This window comes from Ambystoma mexicanum, chromosome 6q, assembly GCF_040938575.1.
Source record: "Ambystoma mexicanum isolate Mex_15411 chromosome 6q, UKY_AmexF1_1, whole genome shotgun sequence".
Classification (NCBI taxonomy): domain Eukaryota; kingdom Metazoa; phylum Chordata; class Amphibia; order Caudata; family Ambystomatidae; genus Ambystoma; species Ambystoma mexicanum.
Window position 1 is genome coordinate 1,146,798,873 of NC_090937.1, and position 20,612 is coordinate 1,146,819,484.

At 49.3% G+C, this 20,612-nt stretch overlaps 1 protein-coding gene across 1 annotated transcript in view; it reads right to left on the reverse strand.

Annotated features, from left to right (window-relative positions):
* The window catches only part of GRXCR1 (glutaredoxin and cysteine rich domain containing 1), a 521,709-nt gene that overhangs the window by 426,778 nt on the left and 74,319 nt on the right, over positions 1–20,612 (reverse strand). The window lies entirely within an intron of this gene.

Sequence of the window (20,612 nt, forward strand, 5' to 3'; positions counted from 1 at the left end):
TTATCCATTGGTAACACACTGATAGGGCACATATTAATCCAATTGTCGCACACGTGTGGCCTAAAAAATGCCAATAGAGTATGCAGATTCGGAAAATTGAGAATTTTCATTCTTGATAAAAATCAATTGGGTGAAATCCGAAGCAATGCAGGGTTCACCTGCCTGCTCCAGCACTTGTGTTATGAGGCTCGGATTTTGTTGGTGTCCAGAGAAAATGAAATATCTGGGTGTCTGGCTAACACATGATAAGTCGAATGGTGGATGTTAACATGAAGATCTTAATATCAAAATTGAAGTTGGAACTGGCACGATGGTCTCAATTGAAGTAGGGAAGGTTAATGCCATAAAAATGACATTTGTGCCACGCATCAATTTCGTGATGAGCATGCTGCCACTACATGTTAAGAAGGGAAGCTTTAAAGAAATCGACAGCTTGCTACAAAACCTTCTGTGGGGAAACAAACAGCCACGACTAAAACTGTGGAAATTACAACTCCCTTGCGAAAGAGGTGGTCTTGGGATCCCAGATGTTGCATTGTACAATCTATCAATCTCTGCCACCCACCTGTTACCATTCCTGGAGAAATCGGCAGAAGAGTGGGCAAGAACAGAGTCTGGTCTGAGCATGCCACTGTCTCCTGAGGAAAACTTGTTGTCCATAAACATAAAAGGATATACAGCATTGGAGGCAACGTATTTTTTTTAGGAAAACATGGCGGAGGTTGGTGGAAATTATTGGGGAGCAAGGCACAGTCCTGGCAAGGTTTTCTGTTTGGCTGAATACAAGTGTATGAATCAATAGGAAACTGCTTTTCTGGCTGGATTGGTTCGTAGGCGGGGCACAATGGATCGAGGACCTGATAAAGGACAATAAGTGGATACCCTTCAACACTATGGCTGCCACAAAAGACCTCTGGGATTGCACTTATGGTGAATACCACAAATTAAGACTGCCATTTAGTGAACTGAAAGTGTCAATGATGATGATGATCTTAGAAGACATCTAATGACGGTGAATGCGAAAGGTCATTGTGCATCTGGTATGCACAAGTTCTTGTTGAGTTTTAGGCGCCCAAATGGACAACTTCTCAGGGCTTGGTCTGATTGCCTATGATCAGAGGTGACAGCTAGGAGATGGGAAAAAATGTGTGGAAACATTGCTTTGACTTCCTTGAGTCTAGGGGAGAGAGTCTGTCAGTTCGAAATACTGAACAATGTGTACTGGACTAGGGTTTAAGATGTTTGCAAGAGGTTTGAGTGATGCAGACGTTTGTTAAGGCTGTGGTCACAGGGAGGGATCCTTCGAGCACATGATTTGGGATTGTTCGAAGGTGAGATCGTTTTGGTTGGATGTGACTAGAACCATGAACAGAATAGAGTTTTAATAACAGATGTTGATTTTGGTTTTCAGACTGTCATTTTTGGGGATGATTCCCCCTTGAACGATTTGAGCTACCCACAGAGATGCTGATTTTTAAGGGCAGCCTTTTTAGCAAAAATAATCATTTTGAGGGACTGCAAAAATGCCACTGTTCCATGCAGGTCTGCTTGGATTGATGATTCATGTAAAATGCCTCAGCTGGAGAGGGTAATTTTGAGCAAACAGATGAAATTGAACATGTATGATGGTATATGGGGGAGGTTCTTGGAGATTATGTGGTTACTGGACTTGTTGTTGCCCGTCTCGGCCTGTATTTTGATGTTTTGTTGTGCTGTAGTAAAACTAATAACAATGTGAATATAAAGAAAAGAGTACCCAGGAGATCAGAGAGATATGTTCTCTACTTGCAACATGAGGACTCGGCTCACCTTCCTTGCTTTGCTAATGCAAAGTCTGGCTTGCTCCATGTTAAAATTAAAAATCAATTTAAGGTGTTGGAAAATAAGTTGAAGATGTTTATTTTTAGTGAAGGACAAGTCAGTCACAGCTTTTACATATGCAGTCATGGTTCAATTCATGAAAAGCTTTCCCCCTCCCACCTTGGATACAATGACTCTGTTTTGGAAGGGCCTTGCATGACGTGGGAGGTGGGTTCCCTGGAGAAGAAACTCTCTCCACTAAATCTAGCCAGTGGTGCCTCTCAGTGAAATACGAATCTAATTGTTTAGAGGCCAGCTGCCTCTCATTTATTATAATAATGTATAGACTCTGATTTGAGCTGCCTGTGATCCAAATAATGCAGGGTCCAAATAATGCATGCACCCTGTAGAGCTATGTCGATAAGTGATGGGAGTAGAGCATGTGAAATCAAACGGGAGATCCCTTGAACCGAGGAGCGTGCAGGTGCTCTGTACAGAGGTACATCTGTGACAGTCAGAATGTATACATTTAAAGGGTGGTGACATTCACGGATAACATATAGACACGCGTCTTGGTGAAGGGACTATGGTGCTCTTCTCTGATAATCAACTGGTATCCTGCACAGACATAGGGGAGGTGTGTTTCACGATTAATACCATGTAGACTCTGAGAAAGCCTCAAGGGTACGAAGACGGCCTCTACACCATACTCCGAAGAAAATGTTATTTTTCTTTGATTTATTTTCTCCGTTTTATTGACAATCCAAACTGCACACAGAGACAAGTTAGACACTAGGCTTCCATACAAGCACAACATATGTTAAATGAAAGCAGAAGCCAAGGAGCAGATAAATCCAAGGGGCAAAATTGAAAGCAGCTGCTATGTCTGCTCTTTGAAACTGACCATGGGTTCTAGGTGCCTTGCAAGTCAAGACCTACTGGGCCATCAAATGCTAGATGCAGCCCAGACACAGTGACAATGGACTTGCGTAACCCGAAAGGGAAGCGCATAAAGCTATTAATAACAAAACACAAAGCCATCAATAATCTCAGATCTTGGCATTTCCATAGAACTGCATGGGTCTAACATCCTTCATCAGTGCCAGAGCGCTATCAATAATGGATCAGGGAGTTTGCAAACCATTTACCTGCACAACGAAACATCAATCTACCTAGACAGGTAGTGTTGACAAGAATCAAAAGACACTGCCACTGCATATATAATCATTAGTATACCTTCAAAAAGCATGTGAATTCGTATGCCATGTGTAACTGCTCACTGTGCCTCGGCTGAGCAGGGATAGAGCGAAGATAATGGGCAGTGTATCCCTATCCCGTGACATAGATCTCGGGTCATTATAGAAACTGCCTCTCTGACATAAATACTTGCAGGAGTAATATAAAAACAGGCATTGGCAAAGTTATCAGTGTTGACGTTCCTAATGGGACCTCCTTCCCCTGGACATGCCTCCTGTCAGGTCTCCGGCCGGCAGCCTAGTGAGTCAGCCTGCAAAGCCAAAGGTGCACCACCATGAGAGAGAAGTAGAGGCCATCTTCACTCCCCTGCACCAATCAGCCTTCCAGTTGTCCTTCAGTGACCACTGACTGTCGCAGGTCCCAACACCTAGATCTCTAACAATATACCCCTGGATTCCTCTGATCGTTGCTAAAGCCACACTCTGCGATGAAACTAAAGGGATACCTATGAGGCAACACTAATTCTGTTATACAACTGATATAGTATGGCCCACAAATAATGGTGCTGATAAAGCACCACCTATGAGACAAAAATAAAGCTGGCCCTAAAGCATGACTTCTGAGCCACAGCTCATGGTGCAGAGGAGCACCACCTGTGATTTAAAACTATCTGCATGGTGCTAAATTGTCACATGCAAGCAAATACTAATAGTGGCTGTACGGCATTGCAAGGGAGACATTATGTCGCCTCACTAAGTAGTGCTGAAGCTCCAACTATGGCCCTCATTACTAGTTTAGTGGTATTAGCATTGCTAATACCGCCAATCTAAATTACCGTTACTGCAAGTGATAATAGTAACTGACCGCCTAATTATGAATTATAGTTACTCTTCATTCTGAAGTCCCGTAGGACTTCATTCGGGATTGGCGATATTGCGGCAGACAAGCGCAGTTACTGCCATTGTTAATGGAGACAACAATTCCACTCAAAAGCAGGTCCTATGGGTTTCTAAACCAATAATTAGGCTGGGTGATAAAACAGGGGGAACCTGGATATACACCCTGTTTTAACAATGCCTCAATACTTACATTGAAACTTTACGTGCTAAAATGAATGGCTAGACCAAAGCATTAACAATTAAATTAAATTAAAGTGCCCCCAGAGCCAAAACACAGTTTTCTAAGGACACCTACTACTTTTCCCACTTCCACAATACCTTCCCTCTCATACTCTATCCCAATTATTTATCATCACTAGGTTGCACTGAATCACCTCCTATGAGCATTACATAGGTATGTTAATGTACATTGCTAGTACTATATTTGTGCCTGTTTTGCTGGCAAGTACATAGTAGAGAGTAACACTTCTTATGCTGACTTGCTCAATGTTTTTGTGGAAAAATTATCGGGGTAATGGCTGGCGCACAGTGTGCGCGTGCGACTTTCTGCGCCAGCCGCGTGCGCTAAAATCCATTTCCGCGCACAGCGTATTCATGGATTTTAACATCCAAAACCAGCCGTGGCGCAGAGTGGCGCATCGACCCTGCAGCAGCGCCAGTTACGCCCCCAACCCCTCCCCGTGCGCCATGTACAGCGCACAAATCCCGTACATGGCGCACAGGCTCACAACCTCGAAAACGCCTGTAAAACTCCTAGTGCACCCCTCCGAATACACGTACCCCGCTGCGCGGGTAGTCTCACATGCGATTGTACCTGTGCGAGCAGGGTACATGTATTACTGGGGTTCGCGGGAAGTGTCACACGCGATTGGCCCTGTGCGAGCGGGGTACGTGTTTTACTGGGGTTCGCGGGAAGTTTCACACGTGTTTGGCCCTGGGTGCAGGGGGACATGAGTGGGGGCCTGCTAGCAGGCCCCCACTCATGTCCCATACATGTCCCCCTGCACCCCCATCCCCCAGCAGTGAGGGGCACCTGCCAGCAGGCCCACACTCATGTCACCCTGCACACCCACCCCCCAGCAGTGAGGGGCACCTGCCAGCAGGCCCCCACTCATGTCCCCCTGCACCCCCACCCCCAGCAGTGAGGGCACCTGACAGCAGGCCCCCACTCATGTCCCACGCATGTCCCCCTGCACCCCCACCCCCCAGCAGTGTAGGGCACCTGCCAGCAGGCCCCCACTCATGTCCCCCAGCACCCCCATCCCCAGCAGTGAGGGGCACCTGCCAGCAGGCCCCCACTCATGTCCCCCAGCACCCCCATCCCCCAGCAGTGAGGGGCACCTGCCAGCAGGCCCCCACTCATGTCCCCCTGCACCCCCACCCCCCAGCAGTGAGGGGCACCTGCCAGCAGGCCCCCACTCATGTCCCCCAGCACCCCCACCCCCAGCAATGAGGGGCACCTGCCAACAGGCCCACACTCATGTCTCACTCATGTCCCCCTGCACCCCCACCCCCCAGCAGTGAGGGGCACCTGCCAGCAGGCCCCCACTCATGTCCCCCTGCACCCCCACCCCCCAGCAGTGAGGGGCACCTGCCAGCAGGCCCACACTCATGTCCCCCGCACCCTCACCCCCCAGTAGTGAGGGGCACCTGCCAGCAGGCCCCACTCATGTCCCCCTGCACCCCCACGCCCCAGCAGTGAGGGGCACCTGCCAGCAGGCCCCCACTCATGTCCCACTCATGTCTCCTGCACCCCCACCACCCAGCAGTGAGGAGCACCTGCCAGCAGGCCCAGACTCATGTCCCCCTGCACCCCCACCCCCCAGCAGTGAGGGGCACCTGCCAGCAGGACCCCACTCATGTCCCCCAGCACCCCCACCCCCCAGCAGTGAGCGGCACCTGCCAGCAGGTCCACACTCATGTCCCACTCATGTCCCCCTGCGCCCCCACCCCCCAGCAGTGAGGGGCACCTGCCAGCAGGCCCACACTCATGTCCCACTCATGTCCCCCTGCACCCCCACCCCCCAGCAGTGAGGGGCACCTGCCAGCAGGCCCACACTCATGTCTCACTCATGCCCCCCTGCACCCCCACCCCCCAGCAGTGAGGGGCACCTGCCAGCAGGCCCCCACTCATGTCCCACTCATGTCCCCTGCACCCCCACCACCCAGCAGTGAGAAGCACCTGCCAGCAGGCCACCACTCATGTTCCACTCATGTCCCCCTGCACCCCCACCCCCCAGCAGTGAGGGGCACCGGCCAGCAGGCCCACACTCATGTCCCACTCATGTCTCCCTGCACCCCCACCCCCCAGCAGTGAGGGGCACCTGCCAGCAGGCCCCCACTCATGTCCCCCAGCACCCCCACCCCCAGCAGTGAGGGGCACCTGCCAGCAGGCCCACACTCATGTCTCACTCATGTCCCCCTGCACCCCCACCCCCCAGCAGTGAGGGACACCTGCCAGCAGGCCCCCACTCATGTCCCCCTGCACCCCCACCCCCCAGCAGTGAGGGGCACCTGCCAGCAGGCCCACACTCATGTCCCCCGCACCTCCACCCCCCAGTAGTGAGGGGCACCTGCCAGCAGGCCCCCACTCATGTCCCCCAGCACCCCCACCCCCAGCAGTGAGGGGCACCTGCCAGCAGGCCCACACTCATGTCTCACTCATGCCCCCCTGCACCCCCACCCCCCAGCAGTGAGGGGCACCTGCCAGCAGGCCCCCACTCATGTCCCACTCATGTCCCCTGCACCCCCACCACCCAGCAGTGAGAGGCACCTGCCAGCAGGCCACCACTCATGTTCCACTCATGTCCCCCTGCACCCCCACCCCCCAGCAGTGAGGGGCACCTGCCAGCAGGCCCACACTCATGTCCCCCTGCACCCCCACCCCCCAGCAGTGAGGGGCACCTGCCAGCAGGCCCCCACTCATGTCCCCCAGCACCCCCACCCCCAGCAGTGAGGGGCACCTGCCAGCAGGCCCACACTCATGTCTCACTCATGTCCCCCTGCACCCCCACCCCCCAGCAGTGAGGGGCACCTGCCAGCAGGCCCACACTCATGTCCCCCGCACCTCCACCCCCCAGTAGTGAGGGGCACCTGCCAGCAGGCCCCCACTCATGTCCCCCTGCACCCCCACCCCCCAGCAGTGAGGGGCACCTGCCAGCAGGCCCCCACTCATGTCCCACTCATGTCCCCTGCACCCCCACCACCCAGCAGTGAGGAGCACCTGCCAGCAGGCCCACACTCATGTCCCCCTGCACCCCCACCCCCCAGCAGTGAGGGGCACCTGCCAGCAGGACCCCACTCATGTCCCCCAGCACCCCCACCCCCCAGCAGTGAGCGGCACCTGCCAGCAGGTCCACACTCATGTCCCACTCATGTCCCCCTGCGCCCCCACCCCCCAGCAGTGAGGGGCACCTGCCAGCAGGCCCACACATGTCCCACTCATGTCCCCCTGCACCCCCACCCCCCAGCAGTGAGGGGCACCTGTCAGCAGGCCCACACTCATGTCCCACTCATGCCCCCTGCACCCCCACCCCCCAGCAGTGAGGGGCACCTGCCAGCAGGCCCCCACTCATGTCCCACTCATGTCCCCTGCACCCCCACCACCCAGCAGTGAGAGGCACCTGCCAGCAGGCCACCACTCATGTTCCACTCATGTCCCCCTGCACCCCCACCCCCCAGCAGTGAGGGGCACCTGCCAGCAGGCCCACACTCATGTCCCACTCATGTCCCCCTGCACCCCCACCCCCCAGCAGTGAGGGGCACCTGCCAGCAGGCCCACACTCATGTCCCCCTGCACCCCCACCCCCCAGCAGTGAGGGGCACCTGCCAGCAGGCCCCCACTCATGTCCCACTCATGTCCCCCTGCACCCCCACCCCCCAGCAGTGAGGGACACCTGCCAGCTGGCCCCCACTCATGTCCCACTCATGTCCCCCCATCCACTCACCCACCCAGCAGTGACATGCCCATCTCATGACACAAACCAAAAGTCAACTATGTACATCAACACATGTCCGTCACACACACACACACCCAGGTTGCCATTGATTGAGTAAACCCACATGTCAACATGCATGCACCCAATGAGTGAATCCCACACATTGAAGTAAAAGATCAAAATGTATTAACATGAAAAACAACTGAAAGTACTTAAAGCATAAAATAATGGCAAACATGAAATGAAATGCATGTCCAAATAAAATAAAAATAAATCCTCAAAAAAACCCAAGTAATCCCAAAAAAAAATGGCCAAAACTCTCTGTCCACCAAACCAAATCCAAATGAAACGCAAAAAGGTAAATCCATTGATCCATGGTGAAATTAAATTAAAATGTCCAAATAAATCCAACGTCCAAATATGTTCAACCATTTTCAAGGGTCCATGCCCAACGAAACAAATGAAACCTATCTAATAACCTACCTAACCAAAAAACTATTTACAAAATAAAAAAAAGGAAACCTAACACTATAAACTATTTACAATGGCGACGGGCAAGTCCTGCGGCTCACTCATTGATGTTTTCGGCCAGGGCATCATCGAACTCCATGTCTATTTACTGGAGGCGGGCCTCTGTCCTGGCCCCGAGGTCTTGCAGGGAGGCACTCATTGCCTGTTCCAACTCCCTGTGAGTCGCCTCGAGGCACTCTTCCCGCCTCAACGCCCGACGCATGAAGAACGCCGCCCTGACATGGTGAGCTGCACCTCTTCCGCCCACCGCCTCTCCGCACCTATATGCTGTCTGGCTGGGGGTCGCCAGTGGTCTCAGATGGTGTTTGCCCTGACATGGAGACCCCCGAGGCAGGTGTTGGTGGCCAACTGGGTCCTGGGGCTGGGCTGTGGAGTGATGGTATCCCAGTCGGGAGTCTTCTGTTCCAGCGGGGGTGGACACAGCAACTGGAACCCTGGCTGATGTGCAGGCACCAAATACCAAGGCATGTGGGCAGCAGGCAGACAGCAGCAGATGGCAGGTGGGAGCGTGCGCTGGGCTCTTGGGGGCAGTAATTCGGCCTTCTGGGCAGGAGCGTGGGCTTCCGTGTGTTGTTGCGTGGCCAGCTTGATACGGAGTGATTTGGCACGTGAAAATCTTGCACGTCAGCGTGTAATTCGAGGAAAGGCCCTTAGCGCGTAAGAACAGCATTCACTTCTTCTTTTGTCCTGTCTCCTCAGACAGCATACAATTCTTCTTTTGGCGGAGGTGTTGCCAACGCGCACACGCGCGTTTTTTTCACATTCTTTTTCCAGGCAGACAGTGAGTCGCGCACGCATTTACCAACTGTGCTTGCCCCGTGTATCGTGTACCCCTTCAGAGGTCGTTGTAGGCTGCGTGCAACATGCGTACGCTTATTTTTTTGTTCCTGCGTGCCACAGCGTTGTGCGGGGTCATTTTTACACGCACATGGTCTACGAGGGGTTGCCTACACGTTATTTTTTGTTTTCGGGATGCCTGTGTGTTGCGTGACCCGTCATCCTCCCCCAGGGGTCACAGACAGCCTTGCTAGGGCACTAGGGTATGAATGTCATCTAGTACCCTACCCCTTTCACCCCCAATTGCCCAGGTCAATCGTTTACTGCTACTCCCTATACGCACAACAACATCAGTGCCTTGGTTGGGAGGCGACCAAGCGGTAAGGGAGGCAAAGGTGGCTGACCTCCAAAAGGTGGGCATGGTGGGTACGGTAGGGGACATGGCCAGGATTTGCAGGGTGCTCCTAGACCCCCATGTGTGGAGGACCAATCAGGGACACCCATGCCCCCCCCATGGTTGTGGGAAACGTAGCTGACACCATCCCAGCTCAGCCCTTGTTGGACCAGCCCATTGTGGCACCTGACCCGGCACAGGATGACTCCCAGGCTGACTTCCAGGTCAGCAAGTCAAAGCCATGTGTGGTGGTGCAAGTTGGTGTCACCAGGTACGTGGATCTGGGGCAGCGATGTCATCTGCTGCCCCAAGTAGGAAGGGTGGGGAGGCTGCAAGGGCAGCTGCAGCTCTATCCACCCCAGCTCTGAGGCTCCCAGCCGGGACAGTGTCGGTCCAGGTCCATGAAACCGACGTTGCCCCTGCAACATCACACTTCAGCCAATGCCTGTACCAAGACCTATGGTCATTGTGCCTTCGCACACTCCTAGTACCCAGTCCACCGGCGCTTCTGCCCCTACTGACCAGAGCGGCGTAACTCAGAAGGTACAAAAGTGCCATATGCACTTCCGATTTTTCGTCAAACAGCTCCGTCCATTGCTGTTAATAGGTCTAAGACATACCTATTTTGCATTGTCGTTAGCCGCAGGGCTCTCAGCTCTACCTTGATCACGTTGAAACCTTCTTCAGGGTCGTTTGCTAACTGGATCAGCTCCCAGCGGGTTATTTGGAGCCACTTAGCATTTGCTCGGGCCTGGATGCTTGGAATGAGTGAGGCAAAGAAAGTCTCTGCAGAGCTAAACAATCGATATCTGTCTGGGATCTGTGCCAGCAGTTCTGAAGATGCTTTGGATATGTAATTGGATGATCGTCTGTTTCGGGACAGCCTTTCTTCCTTGGTGCCAGAGGACAAAACATACATTTGCGGCTCTTCTGTCGGTTGGGCCTTGTTTTCACGAGGGGCATCTTGCCCTTTCCTGCCCCCACTGATGTGGCTCTCTGGTATCACCATTAGTGCAGAATGTAGTGTGGCCAGTGAGCAACTGCCGCTCCATGATTGTGGGAGATGCAAGTATGCCTGGCTGCCACACACCCAGTAAGTGTCCATGAGTGCTGCCGTCCCCTTCCTCATGTCTAGGATGGTGAGGGTCCTGTTGCAGTTTTTGTTTACCCCCACTATGGTTTTTCCTTCTCCCAGGAAACACAGTTCATATGTTATCTCTTTCTGCAGTTTGAACGGTTTTTCAATGGCAGTTACCCAGGTTAGATTTGCGATATGCTCCTTCCAGATTGGTGTACACGTTTTTTCGATCCACTGCAGCTTTTCAGGTGACACTCCTCGCAGTGCCTCAGCTTTCCCTGTCACTTCTTCATCTTTCCATCTGTTGTCTGTGAATAATGTCCCCTTTATTATATAAAATGGTTCTTTCAGGCATATTACGCATTCTGCTTTCGGGTAGCATGTTTTCTCGTTTTGCAGTATGCTAAAAGTTATCTCGTGTGCCTGAAAGGTGTTCTTAATTCTGCACAGCGTAAAATGAAGGAGACATTGGGCATTCATAAGAGGCAATTCTTTTGGTAGCAACACCCTGGGTGTTCCTGAGGCATGGGGGATAAGGGAGCAGACATAGCAACTCTCATTTGTTGTTTGCTTGGCAGTTGCGCTCATGTCCGCATACCATTTATTAGTCTGGTGAGGGTGTCTTGGGTCTTCCATTTGACCTAAACCCAGACCATAATACTCGTTTCCCCACCTCCCTTTTCCTTCTATTATTTCTAAGGTACCTTCCAGCTTTGTGGGCGAAGTGTAATTTAGACCCCCCTTTTCCCACACCCCCCTCTTTCCATTCATCATACAGAGAAGCAAACGTTTCTGCCATCTTTTTGTTCTCTTCTTTTATTCTATGATGTAATGCACTGGCTGCTGTAGGGGTGGTTACTTGTGTGGGCGGGGTAGTGGGGGTATTGTCATTTAGGCTGTGGGCATTGTAGTCAGAGACGTTTGACAGTGGAGTTGTGCTAACTTTCATTTCAACACTGCTTTTCTTGGAGTGGTTGATTGTTTTGGGCGGTTTCGTGTTATAACCCCATACAAGCTGGTATCCGTTCCATACCAAAAAATCACCTTCTTCTGCCCTTTCAGTTGTTTTACTTTCATTTGTTATATTGCTTCCGTTCCCCCCTCATTCATCTCGACAGAGATGAATGCTATGAACCAATATGTTATTATGCCTAACAATATCACAAAAAATAATACGATGCAGATAGACAGTCCACATTCATACGAATATCTACAACGTTTTAATATGGCATCTCTATATCTAGACATTCTATTGCTATCCATTGCGGGCTGCCCGTTTGTTGCCATTGTTGTTCCTATTTAAAACATAAAAGTGCACTAAGTATATACATATAAACATTTCTTTTGTACTGTGTCTACCAGAAAATTATAGAGAGAGAGAGAGAGAGAGAGAGCGAGGGGGTGGGGAGGGGTGCATAGAGAGAAAGAGAGGGGGAGAGAGAGAGAGAGAGAGAGAGAGACAGAGAGACAGAGAGACAGAGAGAGAGAGACATTATTATTTTTTTTCATATTTTCTTTGCATTCATTAGTGTTATTCAGTTATCTTTTTCTTGTACCTGTAGGTCAATTTCTTCTTCAGCATATTAATATACTTGTTACACTTCCTTTTACTTGTAACTTTTCATTCAACATTATCATTTGTTATTGTTTGCTGTTGTCTGTGCCTCCTCATTCACTTCCTCCTCAACATTATTGTACGCCCTCCGTACGTCTGTTAAATGTATCCAGTACTGTAGTCCTTTGACCTTGACAGCGGTGGGAGTACAAAAAACTACCTCGTGTGGGCCATGGAACCTTGGGGCATTCCACCTGCGCACAAAACTTCTAACATAAATGAAATCCCCTGGCATTAGTTGTCCCTGGGGGCCCTGTTCCACAAATGACACAGCTGTGTTTCCGTCCTCTCTTGTAAACGGCGGTCAAAGTTGTCTTGCTATTGCACGCGCTGCCCTAGTCAGTTTTTTCAGGTAATCAGTAAACTCATCTCCTAAAATGTTGATCTCAAAAGCCAGATTGATGAAATTAAAGACAAAGGCAATGCCGCTATCCTACTCCTCCTAGACCTCTCAGCGGCCTTTGACCTGGTCAGCCATGAGGTCCTCTGTAATCACCTTGCTACCGCAGCCCACTTCTCCTCCCCTGCCATCACATGGATACAATCCTTCCTGGCTAACAGAACCATACGAGTCTTTTCCACCACAGCTGCAGCAGACCCCACCCCCATCACATGCGGGGTCCCACAAGGTTCCTGTGTATCCCCCACTTTGTATAACATATTTACAAAGCCTCTATTTGACCAACTGGATCATCTGGGTGTCACCTACACTAACTACGCAGATGACACCCAGATACTCCTCACTATCTCTGGTAATTACCAAGAAGACTCCGCCCGGATCAACAAAATATTCTCCATCATTCAGGCATGGCTGGCCTCCCATGGTCTCTGCCTGAATGATGAGAAAACAGAGCTCCTAATTGTCGGCTCCCCCAACACTCTAACTAAACTTGACCCTTGCTATAATAACATCACTATCGATGGTCATCCCATTTCCATAGCCAAAAGCGTAAAAACCCTGGGTTTCTATCTAGATGCCAACTCCAACCTCTGCAAACACACCAATATGATCGCCACAGCCGCTGCCTATACCGGCAAGCTCATTAGGGCCAGCAGACCCTTCCTATCACCCAACAGCTGCCTCACCCTTGCCAGGGCCCTAATACAATCCAAACTGGATTACTGTAATAGCCTGTACCTAGGTGCTAATCAATCCGTTCTCAATAAATTGCAGGTAATACAAAATAACGCCTTACGCGCAGCCCTCAACATTCCCAGACAAGAGCATATCTCTGCCACTAGGAAAGCCTGCAATTGGCTCTCCATACGCCAAAAAATTGATCTAAAAATCATCTGCCTCACGTACAAAGCCCTCAATCACCTACCACCACCTTATCTAGCTAACAAACTCACCCTGAAACCTGCCACCAGACTCACCAGATCCTCCAACACTCTTTGCCTACTAGTGCCCAGGTTCCACTTAAAAAGAGCGGGAGGGATAAGCTTCACAGTGCTGGCCCCCCAACTCTGGAACTCCCTACCGCTTAACATCAAAACTGTCGAATCCTTCCAGATCTTTAGGAAGCAGGTCATCAGATGGCTGCTAAACAAAGAATAACACCACTATCTCTAGTCCCGTGCGGATACTGGCTTAAACACTGTATTTATTCTGAAAATTGTATATTGTACGCACTGCATATGTTCTGTTTATTAACCACTGTATATATATGTATATATTATAAACCTGTACGAAGTATGCACACTGTAACCATATTCTTAAGCGCCCTTCTACCTCCGGGTTTGGAGCGCCATACAAATAAAATAAACAAACAAACAAACAAACAAAATCCTGGCGCTTCTGTGTGCATCTGAGTGTCTACGCAGTGGAGAATGTGCTGTGTGCATTCGTCTTCACGTCACAATCTCGTGCGGGGACAAGTGGTGGTCATTACTTGGTTGATTTCTCAGCTCAAATAGTGCAAGGGGTAAACAATACACCTAGTTCTTTTTGAGTGAGAAAGACAGTTTAGACAGTCTTCCTTTTAATAGGCCGTTGATCTTCTCGACAACGCCATTACTTTGAGGGTGATAAATCGAGCAAAGCTTATGTTTAATCCCCAATAACGCAGTAACTTCCTTGAACAGCTCATTCACAAAATGAGTGCCGTTGTCTGAGCGAATCACGTCGCAAATTCCCCAGCGCGGGAACACCTCTCTCACTAGGAACTTTGCAGCGCACTTAGCATCAGGGCGTGCACATGGACCAGCCTCGACCCACCTAGAGAATGGACATACAACTACTATCATGTAGCGAGCCCCATGACACCTTTCCCCCATGTTTGCATAATCAATATGCAGTTCCCGGAAGGGCCCTGTAGGTTTTGGAATTATCCCTCTGAGTGTCCGTAAGGTCATCACGGAATTGTATATCTGGCATGTTGTGCACTCCATTGCTAATCTTGATATTTGTTCCTGGAGCCCAGACAAAAACCAATCTTCCTGTATCTCTGCTGCTATGTGTTGTTTGGCATTGTGTGCTGGAAAGTGTAATTGCTGGAACGCTATCTCCATCAGTTTAATGGGCATCACCACTTTACCTGTGTTATTTTGGTGCCATAATAAGTCTGTTGCTGATTGGCTGCAACCCCTTTTTTCCCACAATGCTTTTTCCTCATTACTTGCTCCTTCCAGCAACTCTAGTATTTGCAATATGGGCATGGCATTGTACCCTTCTGGTAGTTCCTCACTCGCTTGTTGCTGCAATATGTACTCACCTGCAGTTTCCTTTTGGAAATATGACGCCTCTTTGGCGGCAGCGTCTGCTGCCGCGTTTTCCAAAGATACAATATCTGTATTAGATGTATGGGCTTGGCACTTGATGATTGCCACCATTGTAGGTTCTTTCAATGCTTCAATTAATTCCTTTAACAGTTCGGCATGTTGTACCGGAGTCCCATCCGCCCTGCGAAACCCTCTCCTCCCCCGCCGGGCCAGACCACTGTGTACGGTGGTAGTCATGTATACTAAATCTGTGTATATTGTGACTGTGCACCCCTTGGCTGCATGTAATGTTTCAATTAGGGAGACAAGTTCTGCTGCTTGCGCTGAAAAGTGCGATGGCAGACGATATTGTACTAGCACCTCGTACTCACCTTCTTCTAATCTCACTTCCGCCATTCCCACATGTTTTTCACCCGTATCCATGTCAATTGATGCTGACCCATCTACAAAGTACACTTCTCCTTCCGTTAGAGCATTTTCACTTACCACCGGGCCCTCTCCCTGTTCTCCTGTGTATGTTGCACAATCGTGCTCTTGCATGTCTTCTAATGTACATGGTTCTGTGATGAATGTCGCTGGGTTCACTGTTCTGCACCTTACTATGTGGATGTTGGCACTGGACAGTATTATCTCGTATGCTGTTGCCCACTGCGTTGTTAGTGTGCTTTTTGATCTTTCCAGTATTCCGAAAAGGGAGTGTTCCACAAATAATGTAGCGGAGCACCCCATTACTATAGTGGCACTTTTCTCAATGGCGAACGCGGCGGCAGCGAGAGACTGCTCGCACGCAAAGTGACCTTGCATTACTGCGTCTAGCGTGCCACTGTAGTAAGCCAATGGCTTGTGTCCCATGAATGTCTTTTGGGTCAACACAGCTGTCATAAGAGTTCCTTTGCAGTGGGAAAACAGGTAAAATTCAGGCTCATAGTCCGGGTTGGCGAGTACTGGAGCGCTTGAAATTAACTGTTTCAGTAACGCAAAGGAGTCACTCATTTCTTTTGACCATTTTATTTCTCTGTTCTCCCGCTGGGCCTCTTTGAGTGCTTGCAGTAAGGGCCTGGTGTATTCTGCGCAATCTAGTATCCATGCTCTGCAGTAGTTGCACATTCCTAGAAATTTTTGCATTTCTTTTACCGTTTTTGGCTCTCCTACTGCTGTGATCGCTTCTACTCCACAGGTATAATACTTCTGGTTGACAGTATTGTAGTTTCCCTCTGTCCACTTTGTATCCTTTGTGGGCCAGCAGTGTTAGGAGGGTAACTGAGTCCTTCCTGCACACTTCCTCATTCTGTGCGCAAATGAGCAGGTCATCTACGTACTGAATGATGGTGCTCTCAGCTGTCAGGTTTCCCAAGTCTTCGTAGAGGATGTGATTGAATATGCTGGGACTTTCACAGTGACCCTGTGGCAACCTGCAATGTTCATATATTTTCCCTCCTAGTGTGAATGCTGTCAAGTATCTGCTTTCTTCTGCCAAAGGAATGGAGAATAATGCATTTTTCAAATCAACCACTGTGAAATGTGATGCGTTTTTTGGGATACTGCAAAGTATAGATGCTGGGTTCGGGACTTTTGTATGACGTCATTTAGTGGGCGTAGATCCTGGATCATCCTCCATGCCCCTCATTTTGCTTTCTTGATCGGGTAAATGCAAGTATTACATGGGGAATTTGAGGGTATTATTATTCCCTGGGCCAATAAGGCACTTATCGTTTCCTTTATCCCTTCCTCAGCTTCACGGGACAATGGGTACTGTTTGACTAGGGGCAGGATTGCTCCTGGTTTAAGCTTTATTGTGACTGGGTTAACTCTGTGCAACAACCCTACATCATGGGGACCCGTAGTCCACAAGTTGCTTGGTACTAATTTCATGTCATCATCAAAAAAGGAAGGTGGTGCTCCTACAACTGCCATCAACTGTACGGGCACTTGTCTCATTTGTATCAAGATATCACATGCTATTGCTATTTCCATTATTATCTCTCCGTCACTTTCTGAGTCAGAAAAGAGATCCTCATCTGATAGGTCACGTAAGGCAATGTCAGCATTGATGCACAAAACAGTGCACCATTCACATCCATCTATGTCCATACCAATTACTGCAATTCTTTTGGCTGATATCTGTACCACATGCAAATCTAAAGATATCACTGAACCGGGTGTAATGTCTATGCGTACTATTGGATGGAAGATGAATTCTGCTGGCACCCGCCACTCTAATCTTTTTAGCTCAGGTACTACTCGGGCTTGTGTTTTCAATCCTTCATTGAACACATTTGCGTCTACTGGCATGCCACGTATCTCTGGCGCTGTTGCTCGCGCATGTACCACCAGCATTACATGCAGCGGACATATTCCTGGAGTGGAGCAAACTATCCCTCTTTCTGTGAAGGACATAGTCATGTTGAGCTTGCTGAGAAGGTCCCTTCCGAGCAAGTTTATTGGTGACTGTTCATAATAAAGTAGGGGTGTTCTCACTGTTTAACCCCCCACTGTCACATCCAAATCTTCTGTGTAAGGAACTTCTACGACAGCCCCAGAGAACCCCTGCGTCTCCAACCTACGGTTAGATAGCGGAAACCGACCTTCACGTATGCATGATTTTACGGCTCCCGAATCCACCATTAATATAAATTGCTTGTCTCCTATCTGCACCCCCACTAATGGTTCCCACGCTGCATTGTAGGTGGTAGTTAGAACGGAACACGCAAGTGTTCCCTGTGGGCTGTCCTATGCTGGCTGCCTCATGGCTCCCCCTTGACTAAAGACATTGCCTGACACTACTGCTACACTGCTGTAGGGGGCTGGGGCAGGTGCCCCATTCGCAACTGTTGCGAAAGGGTTTCCTAGTGTGTATTGCATAGGTTCGTCGTTTTGTGGGTGACGTTGTGCTCTATTGTGTTGAGCTAGTCTTTGGTCTACATACCCTTGCTCTTGTTGCCTATGCTGTCTTCCCATTGGGAGTACGTATGGGCTTCCTGGGTGGGGGTTATCATATTGCTCCATATCCTGAAATCCGTTGTTTGGTCTGTTCCTACATTCTCATGAGAAGTGCCCCCACCTCCCGCAATTCCAGCAACTCCCTGGCGCACCTCTGGGACCTTGCCCCACATATCCTCCATTACCACCGTACCCCTGCCCACCTCCTCTGCAACCCCTTTACCCACCTTGTCCCCCTCGAGGGGCCCAATCTTGCCACTGCAGACATCCGTACGGCTCCTGTCTGTTCCACTGTGGTTGTCCTGCTCCTGCCCAATTCGCTGCCATCCTCCCCTGTATCGCTACCAGCCCCTCCTCCTCCTCTTCTCCCTCCATGTTATGTGGGAGCGCCGCTACTGCTGCAGTGACCTTCACCAGTTTTGTTTGTACTAACTTAGCCTCACCTGCCAATCTTTTTTGTGCTATTTCTTTTTCACGTTCTTTTATTCTTTTGCAGTGGTGGACTATTATACTCTGTATTTCGGGCCACCCAGTCGCCTCGATCCCTGCAATTTTGTCAAGTGCTTTCTGTACCTCTTTAGGCAGGCCTCTCTTTATTATGAAATAAAACAGTGATGTTGACTGGTACCAGGGCGTGTCCCTTTCCGCTCTCCACATCTCCTGTACCCGGTAAATGTAATCCATGCATCTTCCCCCTCATTCATTGTACATTGCATAACCGACTGTAAGTCTGGTGTGTCTGGAAATGTTTCTCTTAATCCGTCCCACACTCGTGCTCGCACTGTGTTCAATGAGGCACCATCATGGCGGTCATAGTCTAGTGTTATCCCCGGGAAACCAGCTTTTACCCACACTCTATCTGCCTGGTCCCCGACTGCTGATACTAGTAGGCTTTTCACATCACCTACCGCTAAGGGGACTCTAGCTGTGTGCTTCTCTAATGCATATATCCACTTACTTGCCCCTCCTGACATCGGTGGTAACAGTTTTAACAAATTGGCTTTAACCATCTGAGCCCAGGTTATGTAATTTGGTCTTCCTCCTCCCCTGTGTATCAATGGGAGTTGTAACTTCCCCTTTGTCACTTTGCTTGTACTCACCTTCGTTCCTTTCTTTCCTAGTGAAGCCATTCTCCCCAATCTATTCCTTAATCGTCCTGTCCATTCCTCATCCATTGTTCTCCCTAAAGATGCACCATCCATCCTCCCACTCTCTCCTCCCATTGCCGCACTTAATCTCCTACCTTCTTCTTCATCGTCCTCCACATCACACCACAAGTCCTCTCTTCCCCCTGTGACCATTATTTCATCATCCGCATGTTCACTTGCCCCATCTACTTCTATTATTCGCGTGGGCTCTTCTTGTATTCTGAACAATATTTCCCCCTTCTTCCACTCCTCCTCAATTGTCCTGTCATGGCTCTGTGCCCTGGGTGTTTGCTCTGATCGGGCAACATTAGTCCCGCTTTGCTCACAAATGTTTTTAATTCTTGATAATTCTTCTCTTGCTAATGAGAGCCTAGAATCTAAATCCTCTGTTAGCTTTTCTATGTCTACTGTGGGTGTACTTATCTGTCCACGCTGTCTATGGCTTTCACACGGCGGGGGTGCAGTCGGGCCATGTGTTGTTGTAGCTGGGGTTGGAGGCACATATGTGGGGTCACTATATCCTTCTGCGGGTACTGGTTTACTAAGTATAGGGTACAATCGTGTCACTTCACCTGGCTTTCCTTCCTCTGTCATCTCTTTGTCATCTTTGGGTATCAGTAATGGGTTATCGGTGGTGGATGGCAAGTTGGTCCCTGACTCCTTCTTTTTGAGAGGGGGCACTTCTTCAAACAATCGCCAGAGATCTAATATCTCCTTCCTATTGTGGAACTGCTTCCCCTTATATTTCATAAAAATGCAGGTAGCCACCATGTCTAGAACATTTTTGTCAAACGATCCTCCTTCGGGCCATATTTGGGGCAGGCCTTCTCCCTTTAACTCTGTGACCCACTGATCATGGTATTTTCTAATGCGTTCAGCATACCCAGGTAAACTCCTTACAAATATGGGCCAGGGGTGTCTCTGTCCCCATTGTATACGCTTGGCTTGTGTATCTATATATATATATATATATATATATATATATATATATATATATATATATATATATATAGTGATACACAAGCCAAGCGTGTATCACTATATATATATCTTTTAAAACCTTGTGCGTTTTCAACACCTGGGCAATAAGGGAGTGTGTGTGTGTAGCCTATTCTTAAAAATAACTTAGGGGGCACATACAAGAGCAAGCCACCTTTTGCACACCACCAGTATTTCCAGCCCAAATATTCAAAGGAAACAGCTTAATTCATCAGGCTTACCACCTTAGAGTGTCTCCTGGTCACACTTACCATGACCACACCATAATCATGCACATTTTACCATTCACTAAAATTATCATAAAATTGCTACGATTTAACACATATAATGCATATACAATGATAGTCAATACCCTATTCATAGTTAACCTTTTTTCTCCCTCCCTACTTGACCTCTTCTTTCTTTATTTGATATGAGGTCCCCCTTTTGCTCGAATCTCTTTTTGTCTTTGCTCAGTATTAACCTATTTTTTTATTCATAGACCCAGAAAGAATGAAAGAATAGTGTTTACTAATATATTCACAGTGTCTCCCTTTTCTGCCAGACACCTTTATCTTATTCTCCACTTGTTCATA